Source organism: Rhinolophus sinicus, chromosome 17 (assembly GCF_057876585.1).
Source record: "Rhinolophus sinicus isolate RSI-liver-muscle chromosome 17, RSI-T2T, whole genome shotgun sequence".
Lineage (NCBI taxonomy): Eukaryota > Metazoa > Chordata > Mammalia > Chiroptera > Rhinolophidae > Rhinolophus > Rhinolophus sinicus.
The window spans coordinates 58079221-58094626 of NC_142517.1; the positions used below are offsets into that span (position 1 = coordinate 58079221).

The 15406-nt window shown below is 36.3% G+C and overlaps 1 protein-coding gene across 23 annotated transcripts in view; it reads left to right on the top strand.

Annotated features, from left to right (window-relative positions):
- DLG1 (discs large MAGUK scaffold protein 1) overlaps nt 1-15406 on the top strand; it is a 241839-nt gene that overhangs the window by 150505 nt on the left and 75928 nt on the right. The window lies entirely within an intron of this gene.

Genomic DNA, 15406 nt, shown 5'->3' on the forward strand with positions numbered 1-15406 from the left:
CAAGGAGAAAAGAAAGGTACATTTTCTGGTTTGGGCAGTTGACTGAATTTCTTATCCAGCTATTTTGTTGTTATTCCAGCCAGACTTGATAATGCAGTAAAGAAATTGGAGTCAAAATCAGTGAACTCTGGACTTTAAAAAGCTAGTGAATGTAGAGGTTCAAGTGAGTGTCTGTTGCTTTAGGGCAGCATACCAGTTCCCTTGAAAATCACAGATATTCTTGCATTATCACCTAGGAAAGACTTTGGACTTTCAAAATTAAGAGCCATTAGTAGAAAGTCCATTGGCTCAAATGCAAAATGGATCTTAATATATATCAACTGGACAGGAAACAACTGCTATGGGACACTGCAAGCCGTGTTTTCCCAAAAATAAGACCTAGCCGGACCATCAGCTCTAATGCGTCTTTTGGAGCAAAAATTAATGTAAGACCCGGTCTTATTTTAATATAATGTAAGACCGGGTATAATATATAATATAATGTAATATAATATGATATAATAATATGAAGGAATCTTGGGTGCATTCAAGTTTTGGCAATAATGATTAAAACTGCTATAAACATTAATGTGCAGATTTTTGTGTGGGCATAGTTTTCAGTTTATTTAGGTAAATACCGTGGACTGCAATTGCTGGATCATATGATTAGAATATGCACTTTCAAAACTGCCAAACTGTCTTCCAAAGTAGCTATACCATTTTACATTCCCACCAGCAAAGTATGAGAGTCCCTGTTGCTCCATATCCTCACTAGCATTTGGTATTACCAGTTTTCTGTGTTTGGTCATTCTAATAGATGTACAGCATTATCACATTGTTTTTTTAATTAGCATTTTCCTGATGACATATGATGTGGACTGTCTTTTCATATGCTCATTTGCCATCTGTATATCTTCTTTAGTGAGGTGTCAAAGATTTTTGGCCCTTTTTTATATTTTATTTTCTATTTTTCAATTATAGTTGACATGCAATATTATATTAGTTTCAGGTGTATGTCGTAGTGATTAGATATTTGTATACCTTACAAAGTGATCAGCCCAATAAATCTAGTACCCATCTGACACCATACATAGTTATTACAATATTGACTGTATTCTGTATGCTGTACTTTATATGTTTTGGCATGTTCTAAAATCAAGTTTTTTGTTGTATATTTTGGGCTAACAGTCCTTTATCAGATATCTTTTGCAAATATTTTCTCCCAGTCTGTGTCTTGTCTCTTCATTCTTTAGACAGTATCTTTCAATCTTTCACAGATCATAGACATTTAATTTTAATGAAGTCTAGCACTTGTCAATTCTTTCTTTCATGATCATGCCTTTGGTGGTGTATCTAGAAAGTCATTGCAACAAACAGCCTGTCTTGGCTCGTGCTGCAGATTTTCCTAAAATATCTCAAAGGTTAACAAATCCTGAACAAGTAGCATCTGGCCTCAGATTGCCCCTACCTCTTGCTAAGTAGTCCCAAGCCCAGCACTAACAGCAGCCAGCTTCAGTTCACAGTTTAGCCTCTCCCAGACACCTCCAAGCCCACTGTGGGTGGAAGACATCTGCAGATTGCTTTGTGGCTCATGCCAGGTGGCCTAAGGCAGGGTGTTGGTGGAAGCCGAACTTGGCCTGCATAGGAACCTACAAAGGAGGCTTCAGGGTTGGTACGCCTGGTGGCCAACTTCAGACTGCGCCGGAGCACCATTCGGCTGCCTCTGTGGTTGACACACTCAAAGGGCAGACTGGGAAGGCAACAGAACCCTGCTAAAGTTAATCCTCCATAGGGTCAGCCCCTGCACAGCAACTCCTCCATTGTAATCACGACCAGACCTCACAACCAATCAGCATGAGGGTCAGTCCCTCCCACTGATGTTCAAACAGCACCAAGGCTTAACTACAATACATCACCCACATAAGGGACACACCTGCAGAACATGGCTCAGCTGACCAGGGAGACAGCACCTTGGGCCCCACAGGTCACCTACTACATAAGGCCACTCTACTAAGAATGGTAGACATTGCAGCTCTACATAATAGATAGAAACAAACACAGGAAGGCAGCGGAAATGGGGAAACAAAGAAACATGTCCCAAACGAAAGAACAGAACAAAGCTTAAGAAAAAGAACTACACAAAATGGAGGCAAGCAGTCTACCAAATGCAGAGTTCAAAACACTGGATGCCCAATAATCTCAGTGAAAACTTCAACAAAGCGATGGGAAACACAACAGAGATGGAAAACACAAAAAGAACCAGTCAGAAATGAAGAATACAATAACAAATGAAGAATACATTAGAGGAAATCAACAGTAGATTAGATGAGGCAGATGTTCAAATCAGCAATTTGGGAGATAAGGTAGCATAAAACATCCAATCAAAAGCAACAAAAAGAATCCAAAAAAAAAAAAAAGGATAGTTTAAGGGACCTCTGAAATAACATCAGGCATACCAACATTTGCCTCATAAGGGTATGAGAAGAAGAGAGAGAGCAAGGGATTTAAAACCTGTTTGAAGAAATAATGACAAAAACTTCCATAATCTAGCAAAGGAAATAGACATACAAGCCCAGGAAGTGCAGAGAGTCCTAAACAAGATGAACCCACACCAAGACACATCATCATTCAAATGCCAGAGGTTAAAGACAAAGAGAGACTCTTAAAAGCAGCAAGAGAAAGGCAGCTAGTTACTAATGAAGGAGCTCTGATATGATTGTCAGCTGATTTCTCAACAGAAACTTTGCAGTCCAGAATGGATTGGCATGAAGTAGTCAAAGTGATGAAAAGCAAGGACATAAAACCAAGATTATTCTACCCAGCAAAGCTATCATTTAAAATTGAAGGACAGATAAAGAGCTTCCCAGACAAGAAAAATCTAAAAGAGTTCATCAACACCAAAGCAGTATTGCAAGAAATGTTAAACGGACTTCTTGAAGAAGATGATAAAAATATGAATAATAAAATGGCAGTAACTACATATTTATCACCAATTACTTTCAGTGTAAATTGATTAAATGCTCCAATCAAAAGACATAGGAGGGCTGAACGGATAAGAAAACAAAACCCTTATACATGTTGCATACGAGAGACTCACTTCAGATGGAAAGATACAGACAGAAAGTAAAAGGATGGAAAAAGATATTTCATGAAAATGGAAACAAACAAACAACAAAAAAGGCTGAGGTAGCAATGCTTATACCAGACAAAAGAGACTCTAAAACAAAGGCTATTACAAGAGACAAAGAAGGACCCAGTAATCCCACTTCCAGGTATTTATCCAAAGAAAACTAAAACACTATTTCGAAGGGACTGTGTATCCCTATGTTAGTTGCAGTATTATTTACAAATAGCCAAGATATGGAGGCAGTCTGGGTGTCCATGAATGGATGAATGGATGACAGAGAGGTGGTACATATATATGTATACATATATATGTGTATGTGTGTATATGTATATATATGTATGTATGTATGTATGTATGTATATGTATGTGTATACACACACACACACACACAATGGAATATTACTCAGCCATAAAAATGAATGCAGTCTTGCCATCCGCAATAATATGGATTGACCTAGAGGGTATTGTGCTGAGTGGAGTAAGTCAGACAGAGAAAGACAATTGCCATGTGATTTCACTTGTATGTGGAATCTAATGAACATAATAAACAACAGAAACAGACTCATAGATACAGAGAACATTTTGATGGTTGCCAGATAGGAGGGAGGTTGCGGGAATGGGTGAAAAAGGTGAAGGGATTAATAAGTACAAATTGTAGTTACGAAATACTCATGGGGAAGTAAAGTATAGCATAGGGAATATTAATAATATTGTATTAACTCTATGGTGTCAGATGGGTACCTGATTTATAAAGGTGATCACTTCTTAAGTTATATAAATGTCTAATCACTGTTACTGAAATAAATATAATATTGTATGTCAATTTTAATTGAAAACTAAAGTATTAGAAAAAGATCAAAAACTTTCTTCTACAAAATAATAGTAATATATAATAAAGTCATCACCAAACCCAAGGTAATCTAGATTTTCTCCTGTCTTTATCTTCTAGGACTTTTATAGTTTTGCATTTTATCTTGAGGTCTGTGATCCATTTTGAGTTAATTTTTGTAAATAAGGTTTCTGTCTAGATTCATGTGCATGTGGATGTCCAGATATTCCAGCACCATTTCTTAAAGAGAATATCTTTGCTCCATTATATTACCTTTGCTTCTTTGTCAAAGAGCAGATGGCTATATTTATATGGGTCTATTTCTGGATTCTCTACTTTATTCCATTGATATGTTTTTCTGTTCTTTTGCCAGTACCATTACCACACTGTCTTGATTGCTGTAGCTTTATAGGAATTCTTGAATTTAGTGTGAGTCCTCCCACTTTGCTCTTCTCCCTCAATATTGTCTTGGCTTTTCTGGGTCCTTTGCTTCTCCATATAAACTTTAGAATCAGTTTGACAATATCCACAAAATAACTTCCTGGTATTTTGATTGGGTTCACATTGAAGTTTTATAAGAAACTGCCAAACTGTCTTCCAGAATAGCTGTACCATTTTGCATGCCCACCAGCAAAGTTTGAGAGCCCCTCTTGCTCCATATCCTCTACAGATCAAGTTGGGAAGAACTTATATCTTGACAATATTCAATCTTCCTATCCATGAACATGGAATATCTACCATTTATTTAGTTCTTTTTTGATAGCTTTCATCAAAATTTTGTAGCTTTTCTCACATAGATCTTACATATATTTTGTTAGATTTATACCTAAGTGTGTCATTTTATGGGGTGCTAATATAAATGATATTGTGTTTTTAATTTCCAGTTCCACTTGTTCATTGCTGGTGTGTAGGAAGGCAGTTGACTTTTATATATTAACCTGTATCTTGCAACCTTGCTGTGATTACTTACTAGTTCCAGCAGTTGTTTCTCTGTTTTGTTTTTTTGGTCAGTTCTTTCAGATTTTCTACATAGATGATCATGACATCTATGAACAAAACCAGTTTTATTTCTTCTAAATCTATATAACTTTTACTTTTCTTTTACTGTTACAGAATTAGCTAGGACATTCCTCACTTGATACTAAACTTAATGGTAAACTTTCAAGCTTCTTACCATTAAGTATGATATTAGCTATACGATTTTTGTAGATTTTTTTTTATTTATCAAGTTGACAACACTCCACTCTATTCTTACCCTGTTTTCCCGAAAATAAGACCTAGCCAGACAATCAGCTCTAATGCGTCTTTTGGAGCAAAAATTAATATACGACTCAGTCTTATATCATATTTCACATCATATATCATATCATATCATATCATATCATATTATATCATATTATAAAGACCCGGTCTTATAGTAAAATAAAACCGGGTCTTATATTAATTTTTGCTCCAAATGACGCATTAGAGCTGATTGTCCAGCTAGGTCTTATTTCTAGGGAAACAAGGTAGTTTACTGGAAGTTCTTATTATAAATTGATATTGGATTTTGTTACATGCCTTTCTGCACCTGTTGATATGATCATATAATTTTTCCACTTTAGCGTGTTAATGTCGATATAATTGATTTTTTAAATGTTGAACCAGCTTTTTATACCTGGGATAAATCTCAGATGCATGTGGTGTATGATTCGTTTTATACATGTTGAATTTGATTTGCTAATATTTTGTTGAAGATATTTCCATCTGTGTTCATGAGAGCTATCCTGTAGTTCTTTTTCCATGTAATTTCTTCATCTGATTTTGTTAATATCGTAATGCTGGCTTCATAGAATGAGTTAGGAAATATTTCCTTGGCTTCTGTCAGCTGGAAGAGATTATAGAAAATTAGTATACGTGGAATGTCATCAAAATGCCAGCATGAGGTGAGCCTCTGTAAATCTCCCCTGGAAATTACAACAAATTGAAAAACTGTAACTCCACAAAGGACTTCCTTCCTGCACAGCAGACAGGCAAGACAGAGACTCACTACTGAATTCACCTAAAGGTGGGCAAGTCACGCAATCAGGGGAGGAGGGAAGGGAGAAGTGCGGAGACGGAGCTGGGCGGGCGCAGGATGCCAACGGAGCTCAGTGCTCCCAGCTCACTGCATCCCAGAACTACCGCAGCTGCGGGAGAGGGAAGAACTCGGATTGCTAGGGCTCCGTTTATGGCCCACAGGGCTGAGGGGACATTGTATAACACGGCTGAATCCAACACTCATGGCAGAGACCTCGGAGCAAAAACTGAGGGAAGAAGGCTGAAAACCATGGTTTAAGCCCTTACTGCCGCAGAGAACGGAAGCCTTAGGCACTGAGACTAGCCGCCCCCTCCCTACCCTCCCAGAGCTCGCCCCGTCCCCACCTGCACAGTGTTAGAAGCGGAATAGTAGCAGTGTCAGATCAAAAGAACAGAATATTTGCTGTTCTGAGAACTGTGATCCGCATACACAGACTCACAGCCCAACTAGTTCCGGCAAAGGGGAGGGAGCTGTGGATGCAGGACCGGCTGTGGTGGTGGTCGCTGCCATTGCTCTGGGCCAATTCTCACAACTTACCTCGCCCCTGTCCCCACCTATCTGGGCGGATCCCTGCAGGAGTAAACAGAACTGCTGAAAAACACGACCTCTGAATCTGGTGCAGGAAAAACCCAGGCGAACCTTAAGAGAGGAGAAGCCCGCCTTCCAGGGAATCCCCCCATTGTGTGAGAAGCTGTAATAGTGCAGAGGAAACATAACAGTACAGTGCGAGAGAGAAAAAAAGCCTGCAGTTGGAGAGAAAATAAAACATTCTACAAACACGTACTGGAAAACAAAAGAAAGACCTCTTCCTGTCAACCTGTTGCAGAACCTATTCCTGTAGATGTCTAGGAAGAGAAATAATAAATCATTAATTGCCATGAATAACCAAGGCAACAGGACAGCTCAGAAAAAAAGTGAAAAGTCTCCAGAAAATGAACTTAAAGATATGGAAATATGTAACTTAAATGACAGAGAATTCAAGATAGCAGTTCTGAAAAAACTCAACGAGATGCAAGAAAACACAGAAAGGCAATTTAATGAACTCAGAAACACAATCAAAAAACAACATGAACATTTTACCAAAGAGATTGAAATTTTAAAAAAGAACCAAATAGAATTTCTGGAGATTAAGAACTCAATAGAAGAAATTAAGAATGAAATAGCCAGTTTATGTAGTAGAGTTGACCAGATGGAGGAAAGAATCAGTGACATTGAAGATAGAAACCTGGAAATAACACGGATGGAAGAAGAGACTTGAGACTTAAAAGAAATGAAAGGACTCTACAAGAACTTTCTGACTCCATCAGAAAGAGCAATATAAGAATAATGGGCATATCAGAAGGAGAAGAAAGGGAGAAGGGAACAGAGAGTATACTCAAAAAAAAAAAAAAAAGGCGAGAACTTCCCAAACTTGTGGAAAGAACTGGATCCTCGAATCCAAGAAACAAATAGAACACCTAATTACCTCAACCCCAACAGGCCTTCTCCAAGGCACATTGTATTGAAGCTGTCAAAAATCAATGACAAAGAAAGAATCCTCAAGGCAGCCAGGGAATGGAAGACAGTAACCTACAAAGGAAAGCCCATTAGATTATCATCAGATTTCTCAGCAGAAACTCTACAAGCCAGGAGGGAGTGGAACCAAGTATTCAAACTATTGAAAGAGACATTATGAGCCAAGAATAATATACCCAGCAAAGATATCCTTTAGAGATGAAGGAGGAATATAGACCTTTCCAGACATACAGAAGCTGAGGGGATTTTCTAATACATGACTTTCACTACAAGAAATACTAAAGAAGGCTATTCGACTACCATCAAATGAGACAACCTGTGGCAACCAAAACATAAACAGGGGGAGAGTAAAGGCCTGAACCGGAATATAGGAATGGAGAAAGTAGGCATGCTAAAGAAAATGGAATACTCTAAATATCAAACTTTCTTTTACATAAACTTAAGGGTAACCACTCAAAAAAAAAAAAAAATCCAGAACTGAAATACATACTGTAATAAAAGAAGAAACAAAGGGAAACATCATAAAATACCACCACACAGAAATAATAAACAACAACAAAAAGGCAAAGAAACAATGGAGACACAGTCTTACCAGAAAAGTAAAGATAGAATGATAAGAAATCCTCACATATCAATAATCACCCTAAATGTAAATGGACTGAACTCACCAATAAAAAGGCACAGAGTAGCAGATTGTATCAAAAAACTAAACCCAACCATATGCTGTCTCCAAAGACTCATCTCAGCTACAAGGGCAAGCATAGACTCAAAGTGAAAGGGTGGATGGAAATTGACACTCCAAGCAAATGGTATCCAGAGGAAACCATTCAGTATCCATACTGATATCAGATGAAACAGACTTCAGGATAAAAACGGTAACAAGAGACAAAGATGGACATTTCATAATGGTAAAGGGGACTATACAACAAGAAGACATAACAGTCATCAATATTTATTTCCCCAATCAGGGAGCACCGAAATATACCAAGCCACTACTAACAGAACTAAATGGAGAAATTGACCAAAACACAATTATACTAGGGGACCTAAGTATATCCTTGACAGCTATGGATAGATCATCCAAACAGAAAATAAATAATGAAATAGCAGCCCTAAATGACACATTAGATGAAATGGACATAATTGACATTTATAGAGCACTTCATTCTAAAACATCAGACTATACATTTTTTTCTAGTGTGCATGGAACATTCTCAAGGATAGACCATATATTGGGACATAAAAGTAATCTCAGCAAATTTAAGAAGATTGAAATCATACCAAGCATATTTTCTGATCACAAGGCTTTGAAATTGGATGTCAACTGCAAAAAGAAAGCAGGAAAACCCACAAATACATGGAAATTAAACAACATACTTTTAAGAACGACCGGGTCAAAGAAGAAATCTAGCAAATGGAATGCAACAATGCATTGAAAAGATTATTCATCACGACCAAGTGGGGTTCATCCCAGGGGTACAGGGATGGTTCAACATATGCAAATCCATCAGTGTGATACATCACATAAACAAAATAAAGGACAAAAATCATATGATTATATCAGTTGATGCAGAAAAAGCATTTGACAAGATATAACATCCATTTATGATTAAAGCACTTAATAAAATAGGAATAGAAAAAAAATACCTTAATATAACAAAGGCCATATATCACAAACCCTCAGCTAATTTCATAATTAATGGTGAAAAACTGAAGCCCTTTGCTATACGTTCAGGAAATGACAGGGCTGTCCCCTATCACCTCTGCTTTTCAACATAGTGTTGGATATCCTCGCCAGAGCAATCAGGCAAGAGAAAGAAATAAAAGGCATCCAAATTGGGAATGAAGAAGTTAAATTGTCACTCTTTGCAGATGACATGATGCTATATAGTAAATCCTAAAGACTCCACCAAAAAGCTATTAGAAACAATCAATGAATACAGTAAAGTTGCTGGCTACAAAATCAACGTACAAAAGTCCATGGCATTCCTATATACTATCAATAAAATCTCAGAAAAAGAAATTAAAAAAACAATTCCTTTTGCAATTGCAGCAAAAAGAATGAAATACCTAGGAATAAACTTAACCAAGGATATGAAAGACCTACATGCTGAAAACTACAAGACATTTTTAAAAGAAATTGAAGAAGACACAAAGAAATGGAAAGACATTCCGTGCTCATGGATTGGAAGAATCAACATAGTTAAAATGGCCATATTTCCCAAAGCAATATTGAGATTTAATGCAATCCCCATCAAAATTCCAATGGCATTTTTTAAAGAATAGAACAAAAAATCATCAGATTTGTTTGGAACCACAAAAGACCCCAAATAGCCAAAGTAATCTTAAGCAAAAAGAAGAATGCTGTGGAGGTATCACACTCTCTGACTTCAGCTTGTACTACAGGGCAACAATAATCAAAACAGCATGGTATTGGCAGAAATACAGACACATAGACCAATGGAATAGAATTGAGAACTCAGAAATAAAACCACATAAATATGGACAGATAATTTTTGACAAAGAAGCTAAAAACATACAATAGAGGAAAGACACCCTCTTCAATAAATGGTGCTTGGGAGAATTGGATAGCCACGTGCAAAAGAATGAAACTGGACTGCTATTTGTCACCATGTACCAAAGTTAATTCAAAATGGATCAAAGACTTAATTAAGCATGAGACCTGAAACAATAAACTGCATAGAAGAAAACATAGGTACTAAACTTACGAACCTTGGGTTCAAAGAGTGTTTTATGAATTTGACTCCAAAGACAAGGGAAGTAAAAGCTTAAATAAATGAATGGGACTATATCAAATTTAAAAGCTTCTGCACGGCAAAAGAAACCATTGCAAAATAAAGAGGTAACCAACTGAATGGGAGATTTTTGCAAACAGTTCCTCCGATAAGGGGCTAATATCCAAAATATACAAGGAACTCATGCAATTCAACAAGAAAAAACAAACAACCCAATTGAAAAATGAGCAGAGGACCTGAAGAGACATTCTCCGAAGAGGACATACAAATGGCAAATAGACATATGAAAAAATGTTCAACATCACTAGTCATCAGAGAAATGCAAATAAAAACCACAATGAGATATCACCTCACCACAGTTAGAATGGCTATCATCAACAAGACAAATAGTAACAAGTGTTGGAGAGGCTGTGGAGAAAAAGGAACCCTCATACACTGTTGGTGGGAATGCAGACTGGTGCAGCCGCTATGGAAGGCAGCGTGAAATTCCTCAAAAAATTACGAATAGAATTACCATATGACCCAGCAATCCTTCTACTGGATATCTACCCAAAAAATCTGAAAACATTTATCCATAAAGACATGTGCTCCAATGTTCATTGCAGCTTTATGTATGGTGGCCAAGACATGCAAACAACCAAAATGTCCTTTGACAGGTGAATGGATAAAGAAGTTGTGGTATATATACACAGTGGAATACTATTCGGCGATAAGAAAATATGAAATAGGACCATTTGTGACAACATGGATGGATCTTGAGATTATAATGCTAAGCGAAATAAGTCAGACAGAAAAAGCAGAGAACCATATGATTTCACTGATATGTGGTATATAAACCAAAAACAACAAAAGAACAAGACAAACAAATGAGAAACAAAAACTGATAGACACAGACAATAGTTGAGTTTTTACCAGAGGATAAGGGGAGAGGAGGGTGGTAGATGGAGGGTAAAGGGGATCAAATATATGGTGATGTAAGGAGCACTGACTCTGGGTGGTGAACACACAGTGGGATTTGTAGATGATGTAATACAGAATTGTACACCTGAAAAGTATGTAACTTTACTAACAGTTGTCACCCCAATAAACTTTAATTTAAAAAAAAAAAAAAAAAAAAAAAAAAAAGATGCTCTTCCAGACTGAATTCTGGGGAAGTATATATCAACTTTCACTTTATTTTTCTCATCTAAGTTTTACAGTATTTGACAAATATTCTTCATATTTTAATGCAAGGTTATGAATATGTTTTTGTTTCATTTATAATAAAAGTTTCTTCTTTCCCTTCCTTTTTTCCTCCCCCATCTTCCTGTTCTTCCTTCCCATTGTAAAAAAAAAAAAAATTAGTGTGATTTCCTTCTTAAATGTTTGGTAGAACTCACCATCTAGACCTGGTGCTGTGTTGGAAGGTTATCTATTTCAGATTGTCTATTTCGTTTGTGTGACTTTTGGCAGACTGTGTCTTTTAAGGACTTGGCCCATTTTATCTAGGTGATAAAATTTGTGGGCATAGAATTGTTCATATTATTTCTTTATCATTTTAATATCCATAGGATCTGTAGTGATGTCCCCTTTTTCATTTTTGATATTAATAATTTCTTTTAGCCCTTTTAGGCCTGGGTAGAGGGTTGTTGATTTTATTATTTATTAACCTTTTCAAAGAAGCAGCTTTTGGTTTTGTTTCTCTTTCTATATTGGTTTCTTGTTTTCAGTTTCATTGATTTCTGCCCTAATTTTTAATGATTTCTTTTCTCCTGCTTACCCTCAGTTTAATTCGCTGTTCTTTTCTAGTTTCATAAGGTTTAAGCTAAAATGATTCATTTTCGATCTTTCTTCTTTTCTAGTATATGCATTCAGTACTATAAATTTCCCTCTGAGCACTGCTTTCGCTGCTTCCCACAAATTTTGATATGTTGTACTTGCGTTTTCATTTAGTTTAAGAGACTTTTAAATTTTTCTAGAGATTGTTTTCTTTGACCCATTTTCTATTTCAAAGTGTTTGATTTAATCTCCACATATTTTTGGCTAGGGTTTTGTTATTGATTTCTAGTTTAATTCCATTGTGGTCTGAGAGCAGACATTGTATGATTTATGTTGTTTTAGATTTGTTAAGATTTGTTTTATGGCTCAGGATGTGGTGTGTCTTGGTAAATGTTCCATGTGAGTTTAAGGACGTGTGTTCTGCTTTAGTTGGTTGAAGTAGTCTATACATGCCCGTTATAACAACTTGATTAATGATGTTGTTGAGATCAACTGTGTCTTTACTGATTTTTCTGCCTGCTATATGTGTCTATTTGTGATAAAAGGGTGTGGATTCATTCATTTCTCCTTACAGTTCTGTCTATTTGGGTCTCATATAGTTTGACACTGTTAGGTGCATATATGTTAAGAATTACTATGTCTTCTTGGCAAATTGTCCTCTTTATTGTTATATAATGCACTTCATTATCCCTGATAACTTTCCTTACTTTGAAATATTCTCTATCTGAAATTAATATAGCTACTCCTGCTTTCTTTTGATTAGTGTTAGCATTGTATGTCTTTCTCCATTCCTTCACTTTTAATCTATATGTACCTTCATATACCTCAAGAAACCCCCATAAAGTTGGTTTCTTGTAGATAATATATAGTTGGATACTATTGTTTTATCCACTCTGACAATCTCTGTCTTCTAATTTGTGCATTTAGACCATTGATGTGTAAAGTGATTATTGATATAGTTGGATTAATATCTATTATGTTTTTCAGTTTTCTATTTGTTGTGCTTGTTCTTTGTTTCTGTATTTGTCACCCACTGTTTTTCTGCCTTTTAGGATTTTAATTAAGCATTTTATATTATTTCATTTTTAGCTCCTATTTTAGCATATCACATATTCTTTTTACTCTTTTTTAATGGTTGCCCTAGAGTTTGCAATATACATGTACAAGTAATCCTAGTCCACTTTCCGATATCACTATATACAGCTTCACAGGTAGTGTGAGTACAAAATAGTCTGAAGACCTTCCTCCTATCACTTGTATCATTGCTGACATTCATTTGACTTGTATATAACCACACACACACACACACACACACACACACACACACACACACAGTCGAATACAGTGTTACTAATATTATTTTGACAAAGTGTTAGCTGTCAGATCAAGAATAAGAAAACTGAGGTGTGTGTTTTTTATTTTACTTTCACCTATTCCTTCTTCAGTGCTCTTCTTTTTCTATGTATAACTGAGTTTCTGACCTATTAACTTTTCTTCTCTCTAAAGAACATCTTTAAACATTTCAAAAGGCAGGTGTACTGGCAACAAATTCCCCCAGTATTTGTTTGTATGGGGAAATATTTCTTTGCTTTTGAAGGATAATTTCACAGGGTACAGGGCAGGTTTTTTTTCTCTTAACACTAAATATTTCACTGCACACTATTTCTGAGAGAATTCAGATGTAATTCTTATCTTTGCCCCTCTATCAATAAGGAGGGGTGTTTTTTTTCTGTGTCTTCTTTCAGGGTTTTTTCCCTTTTTTAAGGCTAGTTTTAAAAATATATGCCTAGGTATAATTTCCTTGGCATTGTCAAGCTTAGTATTCACTGAGGTTCCTAGATCTATGGTTTAGTGTCTGTCATTATTTGGGGAAAATTCTCAATCATTATTGTTTCAAATATTCATTTATTCCTTTCTCTTCTTCTGCTCCTGTTGATATTCCCATTTTGCCTATGTTACACATTCCATAGTTGTCACACAGTTCTTGGATATTCTGTTTTGCCTTTGTTGGACTTTTTTTTTTTTTTTTTTTTTTGGTCTTTTGTTTTTTTTCTCTCTCTTTAATTTTCAGTCTTAGAGGTTGCTATTGAGATAGCCTCAAGCTCAGAGATACTTTACTTAGCTATGTGCAGACTACTAATAAACCCATCAAAGGCATTCTTCATTTCTGTTACAGTGTTTTTGATCTTTGGTATTTCTTTTTGTTTCTTTCTTAAAATTTCCATTTCTCTGCTTATATTACTCATCTGTTCTTGTATACTGTCTGCTTTTTCATTACAACCACTAGCATATTAATCATTGTTTTAAATTCCTGGTTTGATAATTCCAACATTGCTGCCATATCTGAGTCTGGTTCTGGTGCTTACTCATTCTCTTCAAACTGTGTTTTTGCCTTTTAGTATGTCTTGTAATTTTTTTCTTGATAGCTAGACATGATGGTACATGGTAAAAGGAACTGCTGTAGATAGACCTTTAGTGATATGCTAATGAGGTGTTGGGAGAGGGAACGTGCTCTGTAGTCCTATGATTAGGTCTCAGTCTTTTAGTGAGCTTGTTGTGTCTCTGGAATGTGAACTTCACAGTGTTTCTCAGTATTCTCCTCCCTCCCTTTGGTAGGACTGGATGGCTAGAGTGAGCTGGAGTTAGTTGTTTAACTTCCCCCAGGTCAACTGAACTCAAGAAAACCCCAGCAGGTTAAGGCTCTGGTTAATAGTTTCTCTTGAGGGTAGACTCTCTTGAGAAGAACAGAATACTCCTGTGTATTCATTTTCCCTTCCTCCCACCAGAAGCACTAGGGGATTTTTTTCCCCCTAATATTCTTTGTAAGACCCAATAGAAATTCAGGAGGTAAAATTTAGAAAGCTATGGAGACCCTGGATGGCAGGGTTTCCCTGGAGTTTTTGACTCAGAGTTGTCTACACTGAGCCTCCAGAAATTTGTCAATTACGATTCAGGCTTCTCTGCCCCAGCAGTAGTTCCCACAGAGGTTTCTGCTGTGGTTAAGTTGTGATTCTCTGTATTCGCCTGCCAGTCTCTCCAATTTGGGGGACTGCAGTTTGCCCTGTGACCTCCCTTATCTTAATGATCAAAGAAGAGTTGATTTTTTTTCAGTTTGTTCAGCTTTTTAGTTGTTGTTAGGACAGAGTCATGACTTCCAAGCTTCTTCAATGCTTAACTAAAAACCTACTATTAAGTACTTGGTTTTTATCTCTTTGCTTTACTGATCTGAATATCTGAACTGGTTTTTACCTGGAAACTTAAACTTGTCTAATTTTTTTTATCTGATAAATAAATCTACTAAATTATATTATATAAATAAGTGAACATGAATTATATGTTAACCTTTAAATTAATAATTGAAAAATGTGGTACTGAATGGCTTG